This window comes from Artibeus jamaicensis, unplaced genomic scaffold (assembly GCF_021234435.1).
Source record: "Artibeus jamaicensis isolate MK-2021 breed Jamaican fruit bat unplaced genomic scaffold, CSHL_Jam_final scaffold_847, whole genome shotgun sequence".
In the NCBI taxonomy this organism is placed as follows: Eukaryota; Metazoa; Chordata; class Mammalia; order Chiroptera; family Phyllostomidae; genus Artibeus; species Artibeus jamaicensis.
In genome coordinates this window covers 690,102-709,009 of record NW_026522057.1, presented here as the reverse complement: position 1 = coordinate 709,009, position 18,908 = coordinate 690,102, and the positions used below count along the sequence as shown (strand labels likewise).

Below are 18,908 nucleotides of genomic sequence, written 5' to 3'. Positions count from 1 at the left end.
CTATGACCTGAGACATGGAAATTATAAGCGATAGCTAATTAGACATTCAGTTAGAGATGTGTGAGCTCTGAGATAAAGATATGTAATTAGGAATTGTCCGTATATAAGTGAAATAAAGCATTAGATTTATGAAATTCTCCAGTGAGTGACTACTGATAGAGAATGAAGAAATATCAAAGGTTTGAACCATGGCACAGTCTGTCTGACTCTAAGAGGTTGGGGAAATCAGGAACTAGCAAAGGATAGACGGAAAGGGAGTAGCTCTTTAGAAGGGAGAAAAGAACCAACAAAGAGGTCTGTTGGAAGACAACTGAAAAAATTTTCAAGATGGAGGGTATGATCAATCAATAGATACTTGTTAAGCTTTTTGTTAGAAAAAAAAAAGTAACACAGAGAACTAAAAATTTAAATGGAAGCACAACTTATACAGACTTAAGTGAGATTTTTTGATATAGGAGCTCAAATTCCACAATTTAGGGCAATGTTAGACTGCCATAGGACAGTGTGATAGGCTGACTTTTCCCTGAAGTCATCCCTTCTAGATATACTGGACCCTGGTACGAGGCTGAGAATGATTCTAAGTTGGGTAGCACCCACAGCCTAAAATGTGCCCTGTCTTAGCACATGGCTTCAAGTGCTATCTCTTGAACCTGTGATCTTAGGGAACCTGAAGCTATGTCTTTCAGCCTTGGCTTGAAAACTTGTTAAATTTCATGGGTTTTTTTCTCCCTAGACTTGTTTACATGCCTGGTTACTATAATAGTGTGTCATTCTATTCTTTTGTATCTGCCCCATGCAAAGTACTAGATTAATGATATGACAAGATGATTTTACCTTTTTTGCTGGATATTTTTGTATTTTTTAAAGCTCCTTGACTTTTGTTTGAGATACAGTTAAATTATTTGGAAATAGTTTGATCTTTTTAGGGATTATTTTTAGCTTTGTTAGTGGACCCAGAGAAACATTTGGGGCTAATTTTTTTTAATACTGAGGTAGTACTTTCTGAGTACTCTACTCCGTGCTCACATATTATGTGTTTTTCAGTCAGGCTGGTGGGAACATGATCTATTCCTGGCCCTATGTGAGCTCTGGGGAGTGTACCACCTGCTAATTCTTTTGGATAATTTCCTTACTCCCACGCACTGATTGGTACTCAACTGAAAACTTGAGGAATCCTCTTCTGAGCGCTCTCTGTATAGTCTTCTCCTCTCTGGGATTCTGTCTTCCAGAGTCTATCCAGGTTAGTGTCCCAAAGTCTTAATTCTGTCTCCTCAACTCGGAGACTGCTGTGCTGTTGGGGGTTATCAGTTTCCATTGTTGTTTCCTAGAAATATTCTCTAGTAGTAAGCTTGGGCAATCTTAGAACTTACTTAGGGTCAGTTTTAAGGCATACTTTCTATGTTAACCTGTGCAATATCTAAAAACTATTGTTTCACATGTTCTTGTTTTTTTTAATTTATTTTAAAAGGGTGGGAGGGAAGAAGAGAGAAAGAGAGAGAGAGAGAGAGAGGAGAGGTGAGAGAAAAGAGAAACATTGATTGGTTGCCTCCTGTACATGTCCCAGTTGGGGACTGAACCTGCAACCTAGGTATGTGCTCTGACTAGTAATCAAACTTACAACCTATGGTGTACAGGACGATGGTCCAATGTACTGAGCAACCTGGCCAGGACCATGTGTTTCTGTTTTTGTAGTTTTTAAGGCACAAGGGCAAATCTGGTCTCTGTTTCTGTATTATGGCAGGTGGTAGAAATCCAATCTACCTAATACTTTGAAATCATGCTTCTGTCATCAGGAGTGAAGATTGCTTCATAAGATTATTGCTTGAATGACTCACATGTTAGATAAACTTGGTAGAAGCAGGACAGACCCTTTGTTTCACCTTGCTTAGTTAAGAAAAATCAAGAAATGAAACAACAAAATAATAAAAATAGGTAACATTTGCTTAGCATTTATTGTGTACTAAATACCATTTTTCTAAATGGTTTATATGTATTGAAATTAATCTTTAAAATACCCTGGTAAACCCTGGCTGGTGTAGCTCAGTGGATTGAGCACGGGCCTGCGAATCAGACAATCGCGGTTCGATTCCCAGTCAGGGCACATACCGGGGTTGCAGGCCAGTTCCCTGCAGGCCAGTTCCCAGCAGGGGACGCATGAAAGGCAACCATACATTGATGTTTCTCTCCCTCTCTCCTTCCCTTCCCCTCTAAAGATAAATAAATAAAATATTTTAAAAATAAAATAAAATAAAATACCCTGGTAGGATGATAATACAAGTTCATTTTAGTGACTGAGTGAAAAATCCAAGTAAATCTATTTTATCGATGAAGGCACAGTGGTACCGAGAGGTTAAGAAAGTGATGTGTGTAAGTTGTAGAAATTGGCATTCAGCCCCACAGAATCTCACTCCCAAGTCTGTGGTTTTAACCCCTCTGCTTTAATGTTGCTGATGAAATGCGCTGTTGAGCATGCAGATGACAAATGAACAAACCCTGAGGACTTAACAGCTCCCGAGTATCATCCTAAGCATTTAAAAATTTGTAGGTCATTTAATCCTCACACCAGTTCTATAAGGTAAATATTACTGTGCATTTTGTAGAGGAGGAAACAGAGAAACAGAGGAACTGAATAAACTCCTCAAGACAACACAGCGGGTAAGTGGCAGAACAGAGGTTAAAACCCAGGCAGTGTGGCTCCACAGATCGTATTCCTAACGACTATACTGTTCTGCTTCTCTCTCTGATGTACTCCTTTACATATATAATATTTTCTGAACCTAAATAATTTTGCAGCCCCAAGTCTTTTTTTCCTCAAGGTGACATATTCATAACATTCTTTAATAAGCCCCCCTATACTGGGGTTACGAATTGGTATTTCACAGTCCATTGTCATTTCTAGACCATTACCTTTGTATCTTTTTTTTGGCATGGTGGGGGGTGTTGTCATTTTTTTTTTTTACTTAAAAATTTTTTAAATTGTTGTTCAGGTACAGTTTTCTGCGTTTTAACCCCATCCCAGCCCACCCCCCAGCCCTCCCCCCAGCCCTCCCCACCTCCCTCCCGTTTCCACCCCCCTTGTTATTGTCCATGTGTCCTTTATACTTGTTTCTGTAAACCCTTCCTCCTTTCGCCTGAAATTCCCTCCTCTCTCCCCTCTGGTCACTGTTAGCCTGTTCTCTATTTCAGTGTCATTGCTTATATTTTGCTTGTTTGTTTTGTTGATTAGGTTCCTGTTAAAGGTGAGATCACATGGTATTTGTTTTTCACTGCCTGGCTTATTTCACAGAGAAACTTCTCTAGTGATGAACTGTAGAAATGATCCCTGAAAGTATAGTCTTTGTATCTTCTTTTAAAAATATTCTTCTTTAGGCTTATGACATTTCATTTTATCTTTAACACCAGCTCATTGCTGTCCTTCACCAAATAACTTAGTTTTGTTCAGCATTCACATTCAGAAATAATCCTTAATGAACACAGTGATGAACCTAAATTCCACAAAATCCTTACCACAGACACATGCCCATTGAATATTGATGTTATTAATCAATTTTCAAATATTATTGAGCAAATGTAAGTGATAAGAAGAGAGAAATAATTTCAGTAAATAATGTGAATAGTGAAGAACTAAACATTGAGAGCTGCTGGCAGTAGTGAGTTTGACTTCTCTTTGCAAATAGATGATTCAAGAGAGAGGGAACCAGGATCTACACATGGCCACTGTGCATTGGCTGTACGTGGATGTCTTTTATCTTCATAGAACATAACTGTTGTTATGGGCTGAATTGTGTCTCCCTAAAATTCATCTGTTGAAGTACCAACCCTCAGTACCTAGAACATGACTGTATTTAGAAGGAAAGTTCTTTACAGAGGTATTGAAGGTAAAACAAGGTCAATGGGGCGGGCCCTCATCCAACATGACTGTGTCCATGTAAGGCGGGGAGATTAGAACACAGACACAGGCAGAGAAGACAGCCACCAGGAACCAGGAAGTTGAGGCCTCAGAAGAAATGAACACTGCAGACACCTTCTGGCCTCCAGACCTGTGAGGAAGTAAATATCTGTGGTGGTTTGATAGGGCAGCCCTAGGAAACTAAGACAGCTATGGAGGCTTTTGGCTACATTGCCCAAAAGGAGTAGAAACAATGTCCTTTTTCATGGTTATTAGAACTGGCCCTGCTCAGAATGTTAAACCTCTTTATTGATTGCATCTTAGTGATATGCTCAGGTCCTTACAGATTGTTGCCTATAATAATTTACAGGACAGTCAAGACAGTTTTAAATGATGCCCACTCTAACTCTTTAGTACCTTTCTGTTCTCTGATGCTAAGCGATAGGTCTGTTATATAGACAGGACTTGATTCTAGTTCTTCAGTGTCTTGGATGGGTATTACATTAGAAAAACTCAGTTTTCCTCCTTCTGTATAGGGGAAACCCAGTTCTTCCCTATTGTGTGTCTCCTTTGCCTACAATTCACACAGAACCTTTCACTTCTGCCACTTCTAGTCTCCAAATGTGTGGAGGTTTTACCCCACACCAAGCAATTCTCTGTGACACCAGCTGAGTGTCCTGCAATTTAGCTTGATTCTAATATGATCTACCTGGAGATAGCACCAGATCCCACAGGTTAAGGGCCAAGTGGTGCAGAACTCCTGCCGCTATACTTCTGGTGCCAATCACAAGTACTGTGTCCCCAGGTTACCCACAATTTCTGTCCTATTTGCTTACAAATTGAAAGTTCCCACAACCCCTGCCTCAGGTTTGATAAATTTGCTAGGACAGCTCACAGAATTCAGGGAAACACTTTTGTTCACCAGTTTGTTAATGGATATGGTGAAGGATACAGATGAACAGACAGGTGAAGAAGTACGTAGGACGAGGTCTGCGAGGGTCCCGTGGAGTGGGGTTGTGTCCTCCTCTTGTTATGGGTGTGTTCACCAACCCCATACTATTGAGATTTTATGGAGGCTTCTTCATGTAGGCATGACCACCCATTAACTCTTTTTCTGTCCTTCTCCCCTCTCTGGAGGATGGGTGGGGAATGCTGAAGTTTGACGCTTCTAATCATGGCATGGTCTTTCTGGTGACCAGCACCCATCCAAGAGCCATTTAATAGCTCACTCTCTGTAGTAGACCAAAAGATGCTCCTACTTTTCTTTTTTAGATTTATTAATTTATTTTATTCAACAAATACTTATTACATGTCCAAATCTATCACATGTTTGTTTTAGGTGGTACTGTTAAAGGGAGTGAACTAATGGACAAACTGCCTCTTATCATTTAGGTCTGCATCTTGATGGAAAGAGATAAATAATAAGATAGCCAATTAAATTATGACTTTTGTGTGGTGATATCTGTATGGGAATGAAATAAAGCAGTGCAGTACATATCATGTGCTGTATAAGAGTGAATGGAACTTAAAATAGAAAGGTTTAGGGCGTCCTCCTTTACTACCTCACATATGAGGTGAATGAGTGATTAAACATTTTTTGAAAAAGGTAAAACATTCAAGGCAGAAGGAAAAGAAAGAGCAGAATTCCTGATATGGGAGCATTCTTGATGTGCTCAAGAAGCAGGAAGGAGATCTGTGTGGCCCAAGCAAAATGACTTAGTGAAAGAGAATATTAAGAGATAGATAGCAGGAGCCAGAAAATGTTAGGCCTTTTAAGCTATGTAAGGATTTTTAAACTTTATTTTTATTGTTTAACCATTACCGATATCTTCATTTCCCCCGTTTGACCTCCTCTATCCAGCCCTTGCCCTGTCTGCCCTTCCCTCTGGCCATCACCACGTTGTTGTCTGTGTCCATGGGTTTTGTATACACGTTTCTTCGTTAATCCCTTCACCTTTTTTCATCCAGTCCCCCAATCCCCTCCCCTCTGGCAGCTGTCAGTCTGTTCCATGTATCCACACCTCTGCTTCTATTTTGTTCGTTAGATTCCACATATAAGTGAGAGCATATGGTATTTGTCTTTCACCGACTGCCTTATTTCACTTAGCATAATACTCTCCAGGTCCATGCTCCTAGTGTTCTTATCACTTAGGAATTTATAAGGGTTTTAGGATCCCAAGGTCAGGAACCTGGTGGGGGCGGGGTGTGAATGTGTATGTGAATATATATATTCCTGTAATCTCACAGGTATGATCAACCTTAAGAGGTATAGTAAATATGATTGTGATTTGAGTTGCACTAATTAACCTTTAATCATTAGTTAACTTGTACATCTTCTAAGAATATGATTCAGGTCCACTGATTGGCACTCTGACATGAATATTGCATTGTTGGCATAACCCTCTTTGAAAGAGTGCTAGGTATGGTCTGTGGTGTAACTGGTGTCCCTGAAGAGGGAAGAGGAAGTATGTCTCTGCCTGTTCACTGGCCTGACTTTAGGCCTCCTGGAAATAGAAGTTTGGTGTTGGCAACTTTGTGGATCATAGAATGGCTTGGTTTTGAATCAGTTTTGAATTGCCATAGACTTCATCAGACCTACAGTGGGGCATTTTCAGCACGAAACCATTTTTAGAGTGATGTGTTTATTAGAAGGGTTCTAGCTCTAGCAACTTCCTCCTGGTTAGGAACTCCTTTCATACGATGTCTAGCAAAAAGCTTTGCTTGAACATCTTCAGCGATAAGAAGTTCACTGCTGAAGTTTGCAGCCAGTACTAATTCAGCCTCTTGTGTCTCCTGTGCCACATTTGTGAGAGGCTTTCTGTATGTAGACTTTTATGTCTACATAAAATGACAGGTGTTCCTCTGGGCCTTCTCCAAAACTAAGCAGCCTTTGAAACCCTTTTCTAGTAGTGTCAAGATTGTTTCTTGCCAAAGAGAAAGCACTATTTTCATTCTGCCAACACTTGCTTTTCTTGTCTTTCTTTTTTAAAGTGACTGCTTTTTTAAAAAATAGTTTTTATTTTTCAATTACAGTTGACATACAATATTATATTAGTTTCAGGTGTATAACCCAGTGATTGGACATTATACAACTTACTGAGTGAGGGCCCTGCTAAATCTAATACCTATCTGACGTCATATACAATTATTATAGTATTATTGACTATATTCCCTGTGCTGTACTTTATATCCCTGTGACTATTCTGTAGCTACCAATTTATACTTCTTAATTCCTTCACCTTCTTACCCAGTCCGCCAACCCCCTCTTGAGCTCTGCCATCCTCAAGTTTTCTCTGTCCATGAGTCTAATTCACTTTTGTTTGTTTAGTTTGGTCTTTTACTGAGTATAATACCCTCTAGGTATGTCCATTCTGTCACAAATGGAACAGTTTCTTTTTTTTATGGCTGTGTAATATGACCTTGTATATCTGTACCTCAGCTCTTTTTTATTTACTCATTTATTGATGGGCCCTTGGGTTACTTCCATAGCTTGGCTATTGTAAATAACACTGTGATGAACACAGGGGTGCATATATTCTTTTGAATTAGTGCTTTGGGTTTTTTTCCAGTATATACCCAGAAGTGGAATTGCTGAGTTATGAGGTAGTTCTATTTTAATGTTTTGAAGAACCTCCATACTGTTTTCCATAGAGGCTGCATCAATCTGCATCTCTGCCGACAGTGCAGAAGGGTTCTCTTCTTTCCACATCCTAGCCAACACTTGTCATTTGTGGATCTATTGATGATAGCCATTCTGACAGGTGTGAAGTGATGCCGCATTGTGGTCAGACAACTGCTTTTCAAAGTAACTCTAAAAGAGGAACATCTGGGAACTTGTTCGCATCCTGGCCCTATTGTAGGCAAATCACTTTACTCCTTTCTGCCTCAGTTTTCTGTTGTACATCATTAAAATGGGGGTAGTAATTCAAGGTTGCTATAAGGGTCAAGTGGGTCAAACATCTAAAATTGTTCCAAGTACTACCCAGGCTGCTATAATAGTAATTTTGCTGCTGCCTTTGTTGAAAATTTCACATATTGCTGGTCGTCACATATCATCTTGCTTTCATTCATTTTCCTTTTGCTTCCATAGTTTTTTCCTAGTCTCATTTTCCCCTGGATAGCTGTAGGTCTCATTTATCACTGTGTCCTTCCCGTGGAAGATTTGTCATCGCCCGTAAGATCGGCAGTGGCAGCTGGGTGCCCGCCTGTCCTCACACAGTTTCACTGATCATTGCTGCTGAGCACTGGCCTGTTGGAGCACGCTCGGACATGGGCCAAAACGAGAAACACCCTGAAATAGACTCCCGTCTGTCACCTCCTGCCCTCATTATTTTAAAGCAAGTCCTAGACTTTATTTTTTTTGTAAGTATTTCCATTTGTATCTCTAAAAGTAAGGACCTTTTACAACATAGGCATATTATCATTATTTCACCTAAAACTAATAATTTACCAATGTCATCAAATGTCTAGTCAGTGTTCAAATGTTTTTTAATATTTGTATTTTTTAATCAATATTCAAACTATGCCAACACAGTTAATTTGGTTAGTGTGCCTATTAAGAAGGTGACAATATTATTTACTATCTAAGGGAAGAAACTTTTCATGATGAAAGGGGATTCTGTGAACACTCACACTGGGATAACAAGCATACATCCAATTGTCATGTACACACTGAGATGTCTGGTTACTGTGCTTTTAAGTTTCTTTTAATGTAGGTTTTCTCACCCTCTTTTTTTCCATCTGCATTTCATTTGTTGAAAAAACTGAGTTGTTTGTTCTCATAGACTTGCCTGCAGTCTGGACTGTGCTGGTTGCATCCCTGAGAGTGTGACCATCCGTGTTGAAGCAGTAATAGGCTCTTCCACCTGATCATAAGGAAAGCATCCCAAGGACCCACACATGGGAGATTGTGGTGTGGTATGGTTCATTCATGTGGGGATAAATTCACCCTGGGAATCCAGTGTCCCTTCTTCCTCTGTCCTGCCATGGAGAAAGTCCAACTGTGTCCTCAGCAAAGCCAAGTCAAAGCCAGTGTCCAGAGTTTCTGCTTCATATTACAACCCAGTCCATCATCCAGCTAGCTTAGCATGTGTTTCCAGCTGCTGTCCATTTCAGGCTCCCTCCTGGAACCTGCGACTGGAGCCCACATGACCTTGGGCCATGCGGCTGCTAGGGCAATGTGGTCATGTGCTCCTGGGCAAGAAAGGACATGAACAAATGGGGTGAATGCTTTACCAGGTGGGCAAGAGAGAGTGGGAGAGCTTCTTTGTTCCCCCTTGATTATATTAGTTTGGGTTTAGGATGGACGAGGTGCTCTTTCAAAAGAACTAGTCAATTTCCCAGGCTTCCACAGGCTTTAGGTGGGCTCACCTCCCAAGCAGTCCCTTCTTTCCTGGGCTAGACTGAGAGGCCTCTTTCGTCAAGCACCTTCTCCTGTGCCGCGCCCCCCCCCCCCCCCACAATCTGGTACTGAAGGTGGGAAGGGAGGAGTGTTAATTTCCTTGGCAGAGCAATTCTGTAATCCCCTGGGCTGTGAAGCTGGAGCTTCCTGGCGAGGCGAGCACACTGAGGAGCTAGCACATTGGGGGAAGAGTCAGAGACACAAATAATTTTCAACAATAGGTTTTTGGCATAGAAAAATGAATTTGCATTGTGTATCTCAGGAAAAATTTCTAGGATCAGCTTGCTGAGTTAAAGAATAAATATGTAGTAGTTCTATTAGTTGTTGTCCAGTTGTCCTCCACAGTGGTTATACCACTTTATATTTCTGCCAGCAGGGTAAGGTAGTGTCTATTTGCTCACAGTTTTGCCAAGAGAATGAATGTATTATCCAGCTTTTGAATTTTTGCCAACTCGATAGGTGAGAAATGGTGTCTCATCATAGCTAGCTAAAAGTCATACTAAAATGTTCCTTAAAGATGAAGAATTTATTTCCCAACCTCATGTGGAGGGAATTAGTTTCCCTGTCTCAGGAAATCCATCCATCCATTAATTCAACTGTATACCAGGTCCTCTTAGCTGGAGAATAGTCCCAATTATCAGTAGGAAAGTTCCCAACATGTGATGGAGTGAGAGAGAATGCTTATCATCCATCAAACGTTCAGCCTTATAAGTCTCCTTTGTTGTAGCCATTCCCAGAATTTTTCAGGTGATTGCTCTGGACTTACCAAAAATATATTTTTAATTCCAAAATTGCAAGAATATTTTAAAGAGCACCCTTTGTCCCAACACCAATGGTCAGTAAACTGCAGTCAATGGGCAAATGCAGCCTGTAGCCTATCTTTGTACAGCCCATGAACCAAGAATGGATTTTATATTTTTTCAGTATTATTTTGTGTTAGTTTCAGGTGTACAGCATAGTGGTTAGACAATCACAGACTTTACACAGTGATTCCCTATTTCAAGTATCCACCTGGTGTACCATACCTGGTTATTATAATATTACTGACTGTATTCCCTATGCTATGCTGTTATATTTCCATGGCTGTTTTATAACTACCAACTTGTACTAAATGAATTTTACATTTGTAAAGGTGTGTTTAAAAAAATAAAACAAGAACTATGTGGCAGAGACCACATATGGCCCACGACCCCTAAAATGTTAACTATTCCTTTACAGAGTTTGCCAACTCTTTCCCTAACCCATTTGAGAATCAGTTCCTGACATTATCTCTTCTTCTCAGAATACTTTAGTGTGTCCTCCCTACACACATTTTCATAACTGATATAGCCATTAAAATCAAGAAATTACATAAGCAGCATCATCTAATTCACGTTTCACTACATGTCCCTGTAATAATTTTTATAGCAAAAAGATCTAATCCAGGATTATGCGTTACAATTTTGTTGTTATTTCTTCTGTTTGGAACAATTCTGTAGTCTTTTCTCAACTTGTATGACTGGCACTTTTGAAAATTACAGGCCAGTTATTTATAGGATATCCTTCAACTTGGGTTTGTCTGATATTTTCTCAGGATTAGATTCAGGTTACGCATTGTCAGGGAGGGAACACTTGTCCTCTACCTTCTCAGTTCAGTATCTGGGGGCGTGTGAATTAAACTAACAAAATACAGATTGACAAGAGAAAAGGCATACAATTTTTATTAATATTTACATGCATGGAGTTTACAGAAAAGAAATGAAACCCTAAGAATGTTTAAATTTGTGTCAGTGTAAGAAATGTTGAAATCTGTAAGGATTTTTATGAGTTTATTTGAGCCAAACTGATGACAATCGGCAGGAAGCAAAATCTCAACAGATTGAGAAAATGCTCCAGAAAAATGGCAGTTTTACCACTTATTTTATACATTAGAATTAAAGGAGAAGACTTAAGGGGGTCACATGAAGTTCATTGTTGATAGATTAGGGAGGCTGGAGAAAGCACAGCAGGGAAGGTTCTAGGATTGGATAAAAAGTAAAAGAAATAGACACACATTTCTTTTACCTAGGCTGGTATAGGAATGTTAACAGTTAACAATGAACATGATAATAATAACCAGGAGGGGATTTGTGGTCTCTGCTTTGATGTAGTGTTTGTGGGCTGAGGAGTCTGGAAAAAAAGAAATTATTCTGTTATTCCAAAGGTTATTCCAACATATCAGGTATGTTGTCCTAAATACACAAAAACAGCAAACAGGCTCAGTTAAGGTGAAGATTGACCTTTATTAGGGTAAAATACTGCTCGAGGACTTGCCTACCCTCCTTGAACTGTTCTTAGTCAGGAAGTTTCCATTTCAGACCATCCTCTGTGGTTACTTTGGTCTCTGAGTTTGGAGGGCCGCCATGCAGGTGTCCCCTGAGCTTGTCCGGTTTCATATATGGCCCCTTTTCTACCACACTGTAAACACATAACACGTGTATCTTTTTAAATGTCTTGATGTCTGTATATTGAAACCTGTAAGCTCACATTTATACCTCTGCTTTCAATTCTAATTCATTTTATAGTTTTTTTTTCCATTTCCACACCTGTAACTTTCTTTGATAGTAAAAAAACCTGGCTACCCTTGTCCTCAAAATATTTACTTTATTTGGTCACTTCTCTTCTGTTTGTAGCCAGCTTCCCTTTGCGATCACTGGTCTCCTGTGTATATGCCCTTCTCGCCTTGCCTGGGTCTTCAGTTCCCCAGGCCAAACTGATACCACTCTTCTCTCCAAGCAGGCAACCTCCTCACCCGAATCAGTCTCTGACAGTCCATGACAGGTGCCTTCTCTTCCCCCAACCATTTGACTGTCATCATCATCTAATGGCTTCTAATTTGGGGTGGAAGGGGAGGAGGGAGGATTTGTAAGTCCACTAAGTACATCAGATGCACTCTCAGGGGCCTGTATAATTTTAAAAAAATTACTTCACTGAGATATACTTTACATGCTATAAATTTTACCAGTTATTAATTTTTTTAATCCTCACCTGAGGATATGCTTATTGATTCACAGAGAGGGGAAGAGAGGGAGAAAAACATCGATGTGAGAAACATCCATCAGTCGCCTCTGTTACATATCCTGACTGGGGACAGATCCCACAACCCAGGCACATGTCCTGACTGGAATCAATCCCACGACCTTTCAGTTTACAGGACGATGCTCCAACCAACTGAGCCATACCAGCCAGGGCAGTTATCAATTATTTAATGATTTATACTAAATTCACAAAATTGTATGCCATAGTCTAAATATAGAATGATTTATAACCCCAAAGGTTTCCTTGTACCCATTTTCAGTTAATCCTACTTTTCTCTCCCAGCCTTAGGCAACCACTGATCTCCTTCTAGCTATATAAATTTGCCCCTATTTAACATTTCATGTAAATTGAATCATGCATTGTAGCTTTTTGTTTCTGGCTTCTTTCATTTAGTGTGATGGATAAAGAACATGATGTTTATCCATGTTGTAGCACATATCAGTAGTTTATTTCTTTTTATTGCTGAATAATGTTCCTACGTTTATATAGACCACATTTTGTCAGTCCATTCACCAGTTAATAGACATCTGGGTTGTTTCCCGGCCGGGGCTGTTATGAGTGAACTCTGCTGTGAACATTTACATACATGTCGTTGTGTGGATATAATGTTTTCATTTCTCTTGGGCACAGTTCTAGGAATGGAATTGTGTTGTAAGGTTAATACTTAACTTTAAAAAGTTAACTTTTCAGCACTACCTGTATAATTTTATACAACCACCAGCAATATTTCAGGGATCATTTTTCTTCATCTCTACAAACACTAGAGATTCTGTCTTCTTGATTTTAGCCATTCTACTGGATCTGTAGTGATAGCTCCTTGTGGTTTTAATTTGTATTTCCCTAATAACCAGTAACCTGAGCATCTTACCATGTTGTTGTCAGCCACTTGTATACTTTTCTGGTAGACTGTCAATTCAAATATTTTGTTTATTTAAAAAATTGATTCATTTGTCTTATTGGGTTTTGACTTCTTTAGGTATTCTTGGTACAAGTCCTTTATCAAATTCATAATTTGCAATTTTTTTGTATTTCAATTTTTTGGGGTGGTGTCTTTTGAAATAAAAATGTTTTAAATTTTTTCTTTTGTGGGTCATGCTTTTGGTATCATATTTAAGAACTATTTGTCTAACTCAAGGGTCTAAAGATTTTCTTCTCTTCTAGAAATTTTATGTTTATAGCTCTTAAACTTTAATATGTGATACTCCTGAGTTAATTTTTGTGTATGGTATGAGGTAAAGGTCAAAGTTTTCTTTGTTCTTTTTGAATGTGACTATCCATTTGTCCATAAATAAATAAATAAATAAATAAATAAATAAATAGCTATCAGCTTGTCAGTTTCTATGGAAGAGCCCACTGGAATTTTGATAAGGATTGCTTTGAATTTATAGATCAATTTTGGGTGGGTAGGGAGTTGTCACCTGCTTGATATTGAGTCTCCCAATCCATAATGTACTAGTCTTACATTTATTTTGTTAAATTTATTCCTAAATATTTTCTTTCTGATGCTTTTTGTGAGTGGAATGGTTCTTAATTTCATTTTTGGATTGTTTGTTGTTAGTATATAGAAATACAGTTGATGTATATGTATTCGTGTAGCCTATGACCAAACTTGTTTATTAGTTTTAGCAGTTCTTTTTTAATTCCTTGAGATTTCCCACATAATAAAATATGTGTGGAAAATCTCAAGGGTTATTTTATCTGTGAATAATAACAGTTTTACTTCTTCCTTTCCAGTATGGATGCAATCATTTTTTTTTTCTTATTGCACTGCTAAGAACCTCCAGTACAATGTTGAATAGAAGTGGCAAAAGCAGGGTACTCACCTTGTTCTTTCAGAGGGAGAAAACTATTCAGCCTTTCACCATTAAAATGTGTTAGTTGTGAGGTTTTCATAGATGCCCTTTATCCAGTTGAGGATGTTCCTATTTCTAGTGTCGAGATTTTAATATGAATGTCAGATTTGTTAAATGTGTTTTCTGCATCTATTGACATAATCATGTAATTTTTTTCTTTATTCTATAAATCTGGTGGTATATTAATTGATTTTAAACTAGTCTTACATGGGATAGATCCCATAGTTTATAATAATTTTGCTTTCTCTTTCCCTTTCATCTTTCTTATCTCTTTTTCATAGTTTTATATTTAAATGTTGTTTATTATTTAATTTTATGTTTTATATATTTACATATTTTGGGGGCTGTAAGATGCACCTTTCCCCCCAAAATTTGGGAGGAATAATGGTTGTTAATGCTGCTGTTGAGTTCTATTTACATTTACATTGGTGAAATATTATGTTATATTACTAAATATTTTACCAAATTTTTGCTTCAAAAATTTTTTCCTATTTTCCTTCTCTAAAACCTAGGTGTGTCTTATGGTCCGAAAAATATGGTTAACTACAATTATTTTGAAGGTTGCAAACTCTCCAAATATGGCCACAGTTCCTCATCCCACTGTCTACTGAGGTGATCGTGGTAAAGATATAAGAAGATGCAAGGCCAGGCCTTGCTCCAAGTGACCAAGTGACTGGCGTGGTGCAGTGGTCTGCCCTTATGTGCAGTTTTCTTTCTGTAGTTTGTTATCCACAGTAAACCCTGGTTCAAAAATATTAAATAAAAAATTCTAGAGAGAAGCAATTCATAAATTTTAAATTGTACACCCTTTGATTAGTGCGATGAAATCTCACACTGCGTAGCCCTGCCCTGCCTGGGACATGAATCATCCTGTTATCTAGCATGTCTCCACTGTGTGCAGTACCCTCCCATTAGTCACTTAGTGCACCTCTCAGTTATTAGGACTGATTGTCACGATATCACAGTGCTTGTGCTTACTTTACTTAATAATGACCCTTTTGTTGCAATATGTTATTTTTAAAAAGTATATTGTGATAATTGTTCTACTTTATTATTAATTGTTGTTCATTCTTACTGTGCCTGAGTTATAAATTAAACTTTATCATAGGTGCATATGTATAGGATAAAATGTAGTGTATATAGGGTTTGGTACTGTCTGTGGTTTCAGGCACCCACTCGGGATCCCAGAAGGTGTCCCTGCATGTAAGGGGAGACTGCTGTATTGGACAGCAGTGTGGTTCAACCCAGTCTTTAAAATAGGCAGCAGAGGATCGATCAACTCAGAAGGCTTCCAGGTTACCTCCCATCAGCTGAGACTTAGTGAGACACTGTAAACCTCCGTGCTTTCATTTCACTGGGAGGAAAGAATTAAGACCTTGTATCTTCTAGGATCCTGGGGAAACGTCCAGAGTCTTATGAAATGGAAAAATTAACCAGTTCCTAGTGTTGGATCTCAGCTGAGTCATGGCATCTGTGCTGGGGTGCCTGACCTTTTTTCCTCTGGCAGCTGTTGCTGATTTGCCAACTGAGATTATGTGTACCTTCATTAAAAGGCATGTAGCCTGGACATACGATCTTCAGTGTTTTGAATTTTATTTTAAATTTTAAACAAGATCATGGCAAATAAAATTGTAATAAATTACCTGTCTCTGCAATTTCAAGAGATCTTTATTTCCATACACAAAGACTTTAGACATAATGGTTTAATATACATTACATGTACCAGATGTACAAGTATCCTCTGATTTTAAACCTTGTAACAAATCATACTCATCTGTTCATTCATTTAACATATATTGGGAAACCTACTGTATGCCAAGCAGAGTTCCAGGCATTGATGATTACAGCAGTAAATAAAGCATACGCAAGCCCCTGACCTCGTAGACTTTAGATTCTCATGGAAAGAGAAACAACAAACAAAATACACGTGCAAGATATATGCTTAGATAGTGATAAGTGCTATGGATACAAATATATTAGGAAAGGGAGATAAAGAGTTTGAGAGGCCGTTACAATTTTAAATAGAATGATCAGGGGAAAATTAGTTGAGCAGTTTGTACTTGAGCAAAGACCTGATATAGGCGAGGGGGGAAACACAGACTAAGGAAGTATCCTGAGGCAGTGGCATGCTTGACTGTTCCAAGAAAAGTAAAGAGGCCCAGGTGGCTGGAGTGGAGTGAGTAAGAGGGAAGGAGATAGAGACCCAGACCATGCAAAGCCTTGTAGACTATTGAGAAAGACCACTAACATTTACTCTCAGTGAGAAAGGGAGAATTTTAAGCAGAAGAGTAACTTTGATATTACTTACATTAAAGTTTTTTTGCAGCTTTATTGAGTTTTGATTGAAGTATAATGTGTAATAAAATGTACATATTTAAAACATACAGTTTGATGGGGGGTTGCCAAAGGCATACATCTGTGAAACTATTAGCACAGTCAAGATGATGACCATATGTGTAATTCCCAAAAGCTTCCTTATGCCTCTTTATAATCTGTTCCCCATCTCTGGTCTGGCAGCCACTGATCTTTTGTCTGTTACTATAGATTAGTTAGCATTTGCTTGAATTTTATATAAATGGAATTGTTCAGAATATACTCTTATGTCTGGGTTCTTGCTTTCAGCATAATTATTTTGAGATTCATCCATTGTGTGAATCAGTAGTTACTCTTTTTATTGCTGAGTAGAATTCCATTGTATGTGTATAGAGTGATTTGTTTATCGTTCACCTGTCAGTGGACATTTGAGGTGGTTTCTGATTTTTAGTTGTCACGTTATAAGTTGCCCAGCTTCTTACAACATGAGAAGGTAAATCTATTCCTTGTTACTCCATCATGGTTGGAAGTGGAAGTCTTTTCTGATTTATGTTTTTAAGGGTGTCTTGTTTAGAATAGATTATAAGTGTAGAAGCAGGAATACCAATGAAGAAGCTGTTTTAGGAAAGAGATAATGGGGTCTTGGTCCAAGGTGGTGGAAGAAGTGAGACATGATCCGATTTTGGATATATTTTAATGTTAAAGCCAATAAGATTTACAATGAATTAATATATAAGAGAGAGAGAGTCATCTAGAATGATACATAATATTTACATTATCTTCATTGTATATTTGAGAATATCAGAGCATGAGAATTCATGAGACTTGCTCAAGGTCAAATAACCAATCTCAAAGTCAGATCTAATTACAAAGCCCTGTTCTATTTACCACACCAACACAGAGACTGTGAGTAGTATGAACCACAAGTGTTAAAGTATAAAGTAGTTCAGAGAAAGGAAAGACATCTTACTGCTCAAAAGAATAAAGAAGAATTCACACACACAAAAAAACCTCATTTGAGTTCATGGTCCCTAAAGAATGGGTAGAATTTGGTAAGAAGAGAGGACACAGGGCCCTGGCTGGTGTAGCTCAGTGGATTGAGCGCGGGCCTGCGAACCACACGATCGCGGTTTGGTTCCCAGTCGGGGCGCATGCCTGGGTTGCAGGCCAGTTCCCTGCAGGCCAGTTCCCAGCAGGGGACACACAAAAGGCAGCCATACGTTGATATTTCTCTCCCTCTCTCCTTCCCCCCTTCCCCTCTAAAGATAAATAAATAAAATCTTAAAAAAAAAAAAAAGAGAGAGGACACACGTGTTGAGGAAAGTAGTGGAAACCATCGTGCAGAAATCTGAGTTTTCCTGCTGCTCAGGATTCCCTTGGTCTGGGTGAGCTTTCCAGGGGTCATTGTAGTTTCATATAGTTTCTCATGTTCAGAACTGCATGGCCTAGAGTTATTTTTTGAGAATATTTGTATCTTATTCTTAGAACAAGGGGCTAAATAAGCATAGATATACTTCTTTGTAAGAAAATCCAAAAGACAAAACCTTATCTAAGCAAAAATAGATTCTTTCCAGTAGGATTAATTTAAATGGCCATGTAAAGCAGTTTGAATTATATTCAAACTATGATGGGAAGCCATTTGGGGTATTTAAGAAAGAGTTCACATGATCTAATCTGTGGTTTTAAAAATACTATCTTCTGGTTCACGTTGAAGAATAGATTGCTGGGGACATGGGGGTGGACAGGAAGAACCAAAGGGGGAAGAAGACCATTCAGAAATCTATTTAGACTTAAACTAGAGGCAATGAGAATTGTTTAGACTCAGGACATACAGTCATACCTCGGTACTCATTGGCTTCAGAACTCATCAAACCCTGTACTTCTTGCATTTTGATAAGAAAAAAAATGTTTCTGCACTCGACACTTGCTGGGGACTCATTGCACTTGCTAGAACTTGTATGAGTCATAACACTGTTCCACAAGAGAAAATGCTTCTTTATTTGATACTTGTCAGTTTTGGCACTCGTCATGAGTTCTGGAATGAATTAATGATGAGTACCGAGGTACCACTGTATTTTAAAAGTATCATCCACAGAACTTGCTGGTTGTTTGGGATGTTGGTGTGGAAAAAGAGAACTGACAATGACTCACAGGTTTTTGCTGAGCTTCTGGGTGAATGGAGTTGCCATGTAATGAGATAGAGACAACTTTGGAAGGAGTAGCAGGTTTTAGAGGGAAATGAAAGAGTTCTGTGCCTCTTTAAGATGCATTTTAGACATCCAGTCGGAGATGTCAATGGGCATTTGGATATATAAATGTTGCATTTAGGAGAGAGCACAGTCAGCAGTGCTAAGCCAACTATCATCAGCATCACAGAATTGAAGCTATGAAATTG

The 18,908-nt window shown here is 38.6% G+C and overlaps 1 protein-coding gene and 1 pseudogene across 12 annotated transcripts in view; one reads left to right on the top strand and one right to left on the bottom strand.

The window, feature by feature from the left end:
* Window positions 1-18,908, top strand: part of MAST2 (microtubule associated serine/threonine kinase 2) — a 166,346-nt gene that overhangs the window by 106,986 nt on the left and 40,452 nt on the right. The gene's annotated exons all lie outside the window — the stretch shown is intronic.
* Window positions 3,269-3,338, bottom strand: LOC119052528 (uncharacterized; annotated as a pseudogene).